Source organism: Pipistrellus hanaki, assembly GCF_964339955.1.
Source record: "Pipistrellus hanaki genome assembly, chromosome: 13".
NCBI classification, from domain to species: domain Eukaryota; kingdom Metazoa; phylum Chordata; class Mammalia; order Chiroptera; family Vespertilionidae; genus Pipistrellus; species Pipistrellus hanaki.
Genome location: NC_140515.1, coordinates 39,681,065 through 39,690,201, shown reverse-complemented (window position 1 = coordinate 39,690,201; position 9,137 = coordinate 39,681,065). Strand labels below are relative to the sequence as shown.

The 9,137-nt window shown below is 43.4% G+C and overlaps 1 protein-coding gene across 3 annotated transcripts in view; it reads left to right on the top strand.

Annotated features, from left to right (window-relative positions):
- Positions 1–1,922: 1,922 nt before the first annotated feature.
- Positions 1,923–9,137, top strand: part of TBC1D5 (TBC1 domain family member 5) — a 375,466-nt gene continuing 368,251 nt past the window's right edge. The window contains exon 1 of one of the 3 annotated variants that reach the window (XM_084903302.1): positions 1,923–2,170. The gene's annotated coding sequence lies outside the window, so the exon portion shown is untranslated. Of the gene's footprint in view, positions 2,171–6,999; positions 7,020–9,137 lie in introns of those variants that run through there. The other 2 variants (XM_084903300.1, XM_084903301.1) reach the window with 2 other exon arrangements.

Genomic DNA, 9,137 nt, shown 5'->3' with positions numbered 1-9,137 from the left:
CTTTTCCCTCCTTTAAGCCCTGTTCCATATCCCATTTCTTAGTTCAGTATGGCATACAGCAGGTCCTTGAATCATGTCATTTCTTTCAATATCATTTTGCTATAATGTTGATGAAATGCCCTAGGTAAATTGATTTTGTTATATGTTGTTTCACTTAACGTCGAAGAACCTATCAACAATATTAAGTGAAGATTTACAGTATAAGCCTTAACTGCCCAACTTGCCCTTGGGTCTCACATTCTTTTGGAACCCCATATACTGTACATGTAATTAAGTTTCTTTTTCTCCTGTTAATCTATTATTTTATGTAATTTGATTATTGGACCAGCCAAAGAACCTAGAAAGGTAGAAAGAAAAAATTTCCTTCCCAAACATGATTTTCCTAGTTTTTCAGAAACTCTGCTAATACTGTTTATTGATCAACATTTATCCCAACATTTTCTGGGATTTTGTTGCTAGTCCTGTTTCTTGAACATCATGTCAGTATTCACTAGTTTTATAGTAATGATGACTGGTCTAGTCAGAACTGCCAGTTTTTACATTTTAATTATTTGCCCTAATTAAAACTGGCCAGAAGCACTAATTTAGTTTAGCCACATTATACCTCAAAGAGGGGAAATAGAGCCTGGCTGGTGTGGCTTAGTGGTTGAGCATCGACCAGAAGGTCATGGTTCGATTCCCATGTGCGCAGTTGGGTCGCACATTCCATTCCCAGTGTGGGGCGTGCAGGAGGCAGCCGATCAATTATTCTCTCTCAACATTGATGTTTCTATCTCTCTCTTCCTCTTCCTTCCTCTCTGAAATCAATAACAATAAAAAAATATATTATTAAAAAAAAGTGGGGCAACAGAAAGAAAGGAAATCCCTGGGTGAAGGGGAGTGTTTGTGAAGAAAGGTGTCCCACACAGGGCCCCTCTCTGAAGCTAGCTAACCTTTGGGAATGTGATTTTTTTCTCCCTTGGTTTCCCTTTGCTGGACTCAACAGTATCAATTTCCTTTGGAGCTCTTGGTGAAGGTAGGGTAATAGAAAATCATAAATCTTTTTTTACAAGTTGAAGCATTTACTACTATCATTAGCCCTGCCTTTCAAAGGCTTTCATATTGGGGAAACAAATACTAGCACTCCACCTGTGCTTCTGCTTTGGTTAAAGGGTAAGTGGAGGGCAATAAGACACAGGGTTTAGACATTGCCTGTATCCCATTAGTCATAACACCTCTTAGTGAGATACCACAAGGCTAAAGGCACATACTTGTCCTAGGTTATGTGGAAAAGATAAAATCTGAGCCTAGGATTGCGGGTTTGTAAAAAATAATAAATAATAATAATAATAATAATAACTGTTCTACATATATATAACTTCTCTATCGGTTATATTCAAGTAGGTCAGCACAAAGTGTTAATACTCTCCCCACACAGGGTAGGGAACATTTCCCGGAGGAAGTGACGGATACACTGGGCCTTGAAGTGTGAATAGGAGTCTGCTCACCTATAGTCAACTCATGGAAGACCATTTGTATACAAGGACATATAAATTCTTAGGCTGGGCGGGCCCCGGGGGGGGGGGGGGGGGCTGACATCTCCCCTTCCTCTCAGATGCAACCAGGGAAGGGCAGTGGTGAGTAGGAGTAGCTAAGTCCCAGTGGCAGGTTCCCAGGCTCCAGCTGCGCGACTGGTGGTGGTGGTGGTGGTGGTGGTGCTGGTGCTGTGGGGTAGAGAGAGAGGACAACATTTAAAGAGCCTCTGCGCATGCGCCCTCGCGGCCGGCCGGCTCCACCAGGCTGCGCCGCTGGTTCCCTCTCTCCCTCCAGCCTCCGGGGCCCCACACGCACTGGGCCCCGGGAGGGAGCGCGCCTCGCGCCCGCGCAGTCCCCGGGCCCAGGCGGGCGCCTGCGCACGAGCGCCGCGGGCCCGCGGGGTTATTAGAGGTGGAGCGCGCGGCAGGAAGCGGCCGCCGTTACGGCGCGAGCGTGGTCACGTGGCCGCTGGTCGCGCCGCTGCCGCCGCCGCCACCCTTCCAGCCCTGTTCCCTTTCTGGTCGGGCCGGCTGGCTCCGCGAGCGCCCGCCCGGCGGAGACGGAGGGGGAGAGAGGGAGAGAGAGAAAGAGGAGGGGAGGAGGAGGAGGAGGAGGATTCAGGGAGTAGGAGCTGGGGAGCCCTTCTGCGCCACAGGTAAAGCGAAAATGATGATGATGATGATAATGATGATGATGATCGTAAAAAAAAAGCTGAGCGCCGCCGCCTTCCTCCAGAGCATCTCCCACAAGCAGAGGCTCCTGCCCCGGGTCCCCCTTAGCGTCTGAGGACCAGTCCCGCCTCCCCTGCCCTGCCCGCCCCAAGCTGTGGCTGCTTCCCTCCGCCTCCCGGGATGGCCTCCGCGGGTGCGGGTGCGGGTGCCGCCGGCGCGCGGAGGGGTGTCTCGAACAGCCCCCCCGTTTGTAGGCTTCCCAGATCGGCGTGGGGAGGGAGGGGTGGCGGGAGGGGTGGCTCCCCCAGCTCCCGGGCTGCGCCCCCAGCCTGCCTGTCTTCCCCCGCGGGGACAGTGGGGTGCAGGCTTCCAGGCCAGCTGCAGCGGGAGGGCAGCGGCATGGTGGCCGGGCTCGGGCTCCACTTCCTACTTTGTACGTTTCCCTGTTCCTTTCGGCCCCGGGCAGCGCGCTTCCTCCGCAGGCCGGAAGCGCGACGCCGGCCCGCAGCCCCAAACCCGAGCCTTCTTTTTAAAATGCTCCTTTTTACAAGAGATGGGAGCCTTTCCCCTTCGAGGGGGAGAACTGTGACCTTGTTTTAGTGCGACTTCAGCTTACTCACCTGTAGGGACATGCACGTGCAGGCCTTTCTGGATGCGAAAAACTTTGCTGAGGGTGAAAGTTGTTAATCTCTCCTCCCCCTGACTTTTCCCGGAAGAAACGAACACCAACCTCTAAAACAGTTTTGGTTTTATGGTTCTACACGTGACTTTTTCAATGATAGTCTTAAACAGTTTTAGTTGCGGGAATCTGATCTGTGCTTTAAAGTTTACATCCTTAAGATCTATCTACCTATCTATCTATCTATCTATCTATCTATCTATCTATCTATCTACAGTTTTTTTGGAATGGCTTTCTGGAAAAAGTCTCATTTGTCGACTTTAAGTAGGACTGAATCCCAAAATTTTAGCATGCAGAGTGCACAGTTTTGGGCCTGACGGAGCTGAAATTTCTAGACCCGGTCACTTTTGCACTCTTTGGACAATAAAATAAAGTTTCAATAAAACTCTATATTATTGGTTTTGTGCTGTTGCACAACATAATGACTCAAAGCAGGAAGCATTATTGTTGTTGAAAATAGTGTAAATCAGTGGTAAAGAAATTATGTTGGTTATTTCTCACGAGTTTTTCTAATTCCACACCTTGATTATTTTCACAATATATCTCTGAATTCAAATGTAAAATTGAGCATTTTTAATTTTTACAGTAGCGGCGTTTGGATCAGTGCTTCTCAAACTTCAATGTGCATAGGAATCCTGTGGGACTCTTGTTTGAAGGTGCCCAATCTGATTGAGTAGATGTGTGATTCAGCTTGATATTCTGCATTTCTTATAAGCTTCTAGGTACTGCTGGACAAGGAACCATTCTTGAGTAGCAAGAATGTCGATAACTTGTGTGCTAACAAATAAAATGATGTATCAGTGAACAAGTGCCTTTTTAATAATTCACCCTAGTGTAGAGGTGACCTGAGAGAAGGGGCAAATAGGATGAACTGAGAAGGCTTTTCTCAGGAAGATCACTTAGGCAGAGTGAGCAGCCCAAGGCGGGGTCCCAGGGCGGGGGATAGCAGCAGAACTGGGGGAGCTGCCCCCACCAGGAAGAGTGCAGGTACCAGGTGTGTATGCCGCGTGGAGCCTCTATCACCTGGTCTGTGGGTTTTCCATGGAAGCTTGCTGTATTTCTAGCTGAAGGAATTGCTCAGCTATAGATAGTTTGGGTTTTAGCAACATAAGCCTCTGAATGCACTGGTGGGATGAAAGTTTCTTTAATTGGTGGGAGTATTGAGAGTGTGCTCTCTCATTCAAAAGCAGTCTCAGTTGAGTATTGCCATCCTGAGCCTTGGAAGCAAACTTGTAAAGAGTTAAGGGTTTGATTGACAAAAACAGACCCAGAGAAAGAGAAGCAGCGATCAGACTCTCAAACCTCAGAGGGAAAGTAGGGGTAAGGGGAAGAGATCAACCAAAGGACTTGTGTGCTTGCATATGGGCCTAGCCAATGGCCATGGACAACAGGAGGGTGGGGGTATATGTAGGGAGGGGGTTGGGATGGGAATGGGGGGATAAGGACAATTATGTGAGACCATAATCAATAAAATAAATTATTTTTTTTTAAATAATAATAATAATTAAAACAAAAAAGAGTTAAGGGTCTTCACCTGTTGAGCTTATCCTAACTGGATTCAGATGTTTTTCTAACGTAATTAAAAAACGTAAAGTGAAACGTTTGTGTCGCTCATAACCTCAAGTATGTATAGATTATTGTTTTACTTTGAAACAACTTTATGGAAGTATAACATCAAAACTTTTAGTATCATAAATTTTATAGTTATAATTTCTTTACCATTTTTTTATGTTATTAATTAATATTTATGACAGCACTTTTGAAGTAGTTACTAAGTGCCAGGCACTGTTCTAAGCACTCAGTAGCTACTTGAACTCATTTAATCCTCATAACAACCTTTAAGGAAACTGTAACAGAGAGAGGGTTAAAAGTCACATGCTCAGGTTTACACAGCTAGGATTCTGGTTGGCTGACTCTGGAATCTGTGCCTTTTTTTTTTTTTTTTTTTAAAATATATTTTATTGATTTTTTTACAGAGAGGAAGGGAGAGAGATAGAGAGTTAGAAACGTCGATGAGAGAGAAACATCGACCAGCTGCCTCTTGCACACCCCTACCGGGGATGTGCCCAAAACCAAAGGGCCAAAGAGCCACATGTGGCTCGAGAGCCACAGTTTGCCGACCACGGGCCTAAGACATCTCTTAATATGGGGAGGTCACTAGAATGGCAGTGTGTGTGCTAGAACTTGAGAAATGAGAGATTGTAGCTGAGTTGAGTTGTGGGAGGGGAAAAAGGTAGGGGGAGGGAGGAGAGTATTAGGGTGGGAAGGGCCTGTGGGGCTGATTACAGTAGCATTAATTTTCTATTAACTGGGATAACAGTGAGTTTAGGAAGGAAGTCAGTATATTTTTATGATGTCTATTATAATGTCACGCTTAGCCTCACAGTACTTTCCTATTTTTAAAATGAAGATAAATAATAATTATCACAGGAAGTTGTTTTGAGGATTAAATGAGAATACATATGTGTATATATATACATATGTACACATATATACATATAATGTGTGTAACAGGCATATGTGAAACTAGAGGCCTGGTGCACAGATTCATTCACCAGTGGGATCCCTCAGCCTGGCCTGCGCCTTCTAGCAATCTGGGACCCCTCTGGGGATGTCAGACTGCCTGTTTCAAAGCTGTGCGACATCCCCCTGGAGATGCATTAGTGCATGAAGTGGCAGGTGGCCTGGGAGGAGCCTAAGTCTGGGCCGGGCACTGCTGCTGCTTATCCTGGTCCCACTGCACCTGCCTTTACCACGGCAGCTCCGTAGCGCTGCCATGGAGGGCAGGAAAGGCTTGTGCCACCACAGTTGCACTTGCCAGCCATGAACCCAGCTTCTGGCACCTGCCAGTCAGCTGAGTGGCGCTCCCACTATGGGAGGACACTGACCACCAGGGAGTAGCTCCTGCATTGAGCATCTGCCCTCTGGTGGTCAGTGTGCATCATAGTGACAGGTCAACTGGTGGTTCAGTCCATAGGTTGTAATGGTCACTTAGGCTTTTCTATACATAAATGGTTATATAGTATTTGGCATGTAGTTAATCTACTATGGATGCTCTATGAATAATCTGCAGTGTGGTTGATCATATCCACATAATCAAGACTGACTATATTTAAATGAACCTAATGGAAATTGTACAATTATTTTGGCATAAGACTGTATGGGCTTATAAAACAAAGTTTGTACTTTGTGGATGAAATACAAAATTGGTATAGTAATGCTCTTATTTCTTTGGAGAATTAAATATTATTAAGTATGGTTTGGCAACTCAGATCTTTCAAAACAAGGAAGTAAGGCTATAGAGATGCTAAATACGTTTTTTGGTCGTTGTTTGAAAGGTTTGGTTTAAATGTGTAGTGTTTTGAAGCCTAGAATAAGAAAACCCTTTTTTTTTTTTTTTCTCTCACAGCTTCTCTGACTGTATAATTTATACGTTCCTCAACCAACTCCTCTGTTCTTTAAAATAATCTTTGCATTCTCCAGACATGGTTTATAGCCCCTTATCTGAAACCCATATTGGCATATGTGTCTCAGAAGTAAAAAGATTTTATAGTTTATTGTTGTGAGTGTATTTCTACCTGACTTTTGCTGGTGAATAAAGAGCTGCTGATATTTGTGTGTGTATTTTATAACTAGTCACTTTCTGAATCTATTAAGCAGCCTTTGAGTTGATTCTCTTATATTTTCCAGGTAGATAAGCATAACATTGAAGCCAGCCATTTTTATATAAGGACTTTTTTCATGATTAATTTTCACTATGGTAGCTATGCTGGAATGATTTTCTTAATTTCATTGACTCAGAATATGTTTTAATATGGTATCACTGTAAATTGATGTACTCAGCTCTCAGAAGTTATTCCACCAAATGAGTTCTGTTATGGACTAAATGTTTCCCCCCAAAACTCATAAGTTTAGATCCTGTTCCCCTTCCCACAGAATGATACTAGGAGGCGAGACTTTTGGGAGATAACCAGGAGTTAACTGAGGGAGAGAGTTTTGAGGGTGCATGAGGTCATTAGGGTGGAGCCTTCATGAATGGTATTAGTTCCCTTATAACAGTCACCAGAGAACTTGCTTCCTCTCTTTGGTATGTGAGGATACAACCAGAAGTCTGCGGTCTGCCACTTGGGAGAGAGCATTCAGCCCTCAGAACTGTGAGAAACACATTTCTGTTGTTTAAAAGCTACTAAGTCTATGATAGTTTGTTTTAGCAGGTGAAACTGATTAAAGATAATCTCTAAGCTGAAAAGTTTTGTGATTCTACTTTGTCAAAAGACTCTCAGTAATAGACACAGCTCTCTGGTACTTTAAGTTAAAATAATTGTGGCTGTCTATCTCTACCTCCCAAGCAATTAATCTGAGATTTTTGCATTTTTATCTCCTTAGAGCTTGAAGAATTTTTCTATGTGGTTTGGCAGAAATTAAAAGATAAACACTAATAGACTACAGAGATCAGACCTGTGTTTACTTGTTTGCATTATCAAGTGTCATGGTTTTCTTTTCCTGATCAGGTGGTGTAATTAAATTTTGTAATTGTTATACTGAGTGTAACGGAAACCATTGGGAAGTGAAAAATGGACCAGGAGGCAGTGACTGGCAGAGGATAGGATGGGGAAGTGTCTGGTATGTCATCTCTTCTTTCTCTGGCCCTCTTTCTACTTTCTTTTCTTTTCTTCTTTTTTTTTTTTCTTTCTTTAAAAAAACAACAACATTCTTTTAAAAAATTTTATTTTTATTGATTTCAGAGAGGAAAGGGAGAGATAGAAACATCAATGATGAGAGAGAATCATTGATTGGCTGCCTCCTGCACAATCCCCACCAGGGACCAAACCCACAACCTGGGTATGTGCCCTTGGCTGGAATCGAACCCAGGACCCTTCAGTCCACAGGGCAATGCTCTATCCACTGAACCAAACCAGCTAGGGCTCTTTCTACGTTCTGATTATCTTTCCTGACTCTCTGTCCTTCTAAAGATTTTCTGACTGCCTATATAGTCTCCAGGTATACCTCTTGTTTTCCCCCCCCAGAGAATATCTCCCCTCCATGCTTTCTACTTTGATCAGCAGAACAGATGCTTTGTGCTAGTCTGGGAAGTGCTCATGATTAGTGCTTTGAATTTCCTTCCTTCTTGTCACTAAAACTACCTGCAAAATGCCCTGACCAGTGGCCATTAAGCATCCTACCTTGCAAAGCCTGTGGAAAACAATGATTAAACTTGGGTCCTCATAACATAAAGTCACTGCCTTGGAAATGGTAACAAAATGAGAGAGCAATATTTCTTACAAAGACGAATTGTCAGAGAATTGTGGAGTGGTTGAGGACTACAGAGGAGATAGTGAGAGTTTAGTGTTACAAAGATAGGAATAAGCTTCTGAGAGATCTGGAGACCTATCTTAGATCTCCAACCTTGATTTCTTCCTGAGCTTCAGACCTGTGTTATCTGATTGGCTCCTGGGTAATTCCACTTTTGAATGGCTTACAGAAAGTTCATCTTCTCTTGCAAAACCTATCCTCCCAAGTTTATTATTTCATTGATGACGCCACTATCTCTAGTTGTTCAAGCTAGAAACCTGGCAGACACATCTTACTTTTTAAAAAAAAATCCTTACCCAAGGATATATTTTTGTAAAAAAAAAAAAAAATTATATATATTTTAGAGAGGGAGGGGGAAGAGAGAGAGAGAGAGAGAGAGAGAGAGAGAGAGAGAGAGAGAGAGAGAGAGAGAACACCAATCTTTTGATCTGTTGCCTACAGTATGTGCCCTGCCTGGGGATTGAACCCGCAATCTAGGTATGTACCCTAACCAATAATCAAACCTACAACTTTTTGGTGTATGGGACACTTCAGCCAACTGAGCCACCTGGCTAGGGTTTTACCTTCTTTTTAAAAAATTTAACTTAAAGGCATTGAGCTCTGTGTATTCTACCTCTTGACCCCATGGTCTTTTGGTCACTACTCTGTTACATTATCTCTTGAATTGCCAGATTTTCTGTCTCTCAATAATGTTTCTGTAAGGTTTTCTGACTGGTGTCACTGTAGCCAGGTGATCTTAACTTCTCACCTGATTCTCTTACTCTATACAGCTTTGAACCTTTAATATTTCCCATCATTTGTGTCCCAGTCTTGTATTTCCTTCTTCTGCCTCTTCTATACTCTGTGATTTTATTTTAAAGTACTGAAATCTGAGTTTTTGGGACTGTTTATGATTTTTTTTTTCCTTATTGATTTCTCAAGTGCTCTTTGCCTATCATATATAGCCAATATTCCTAATT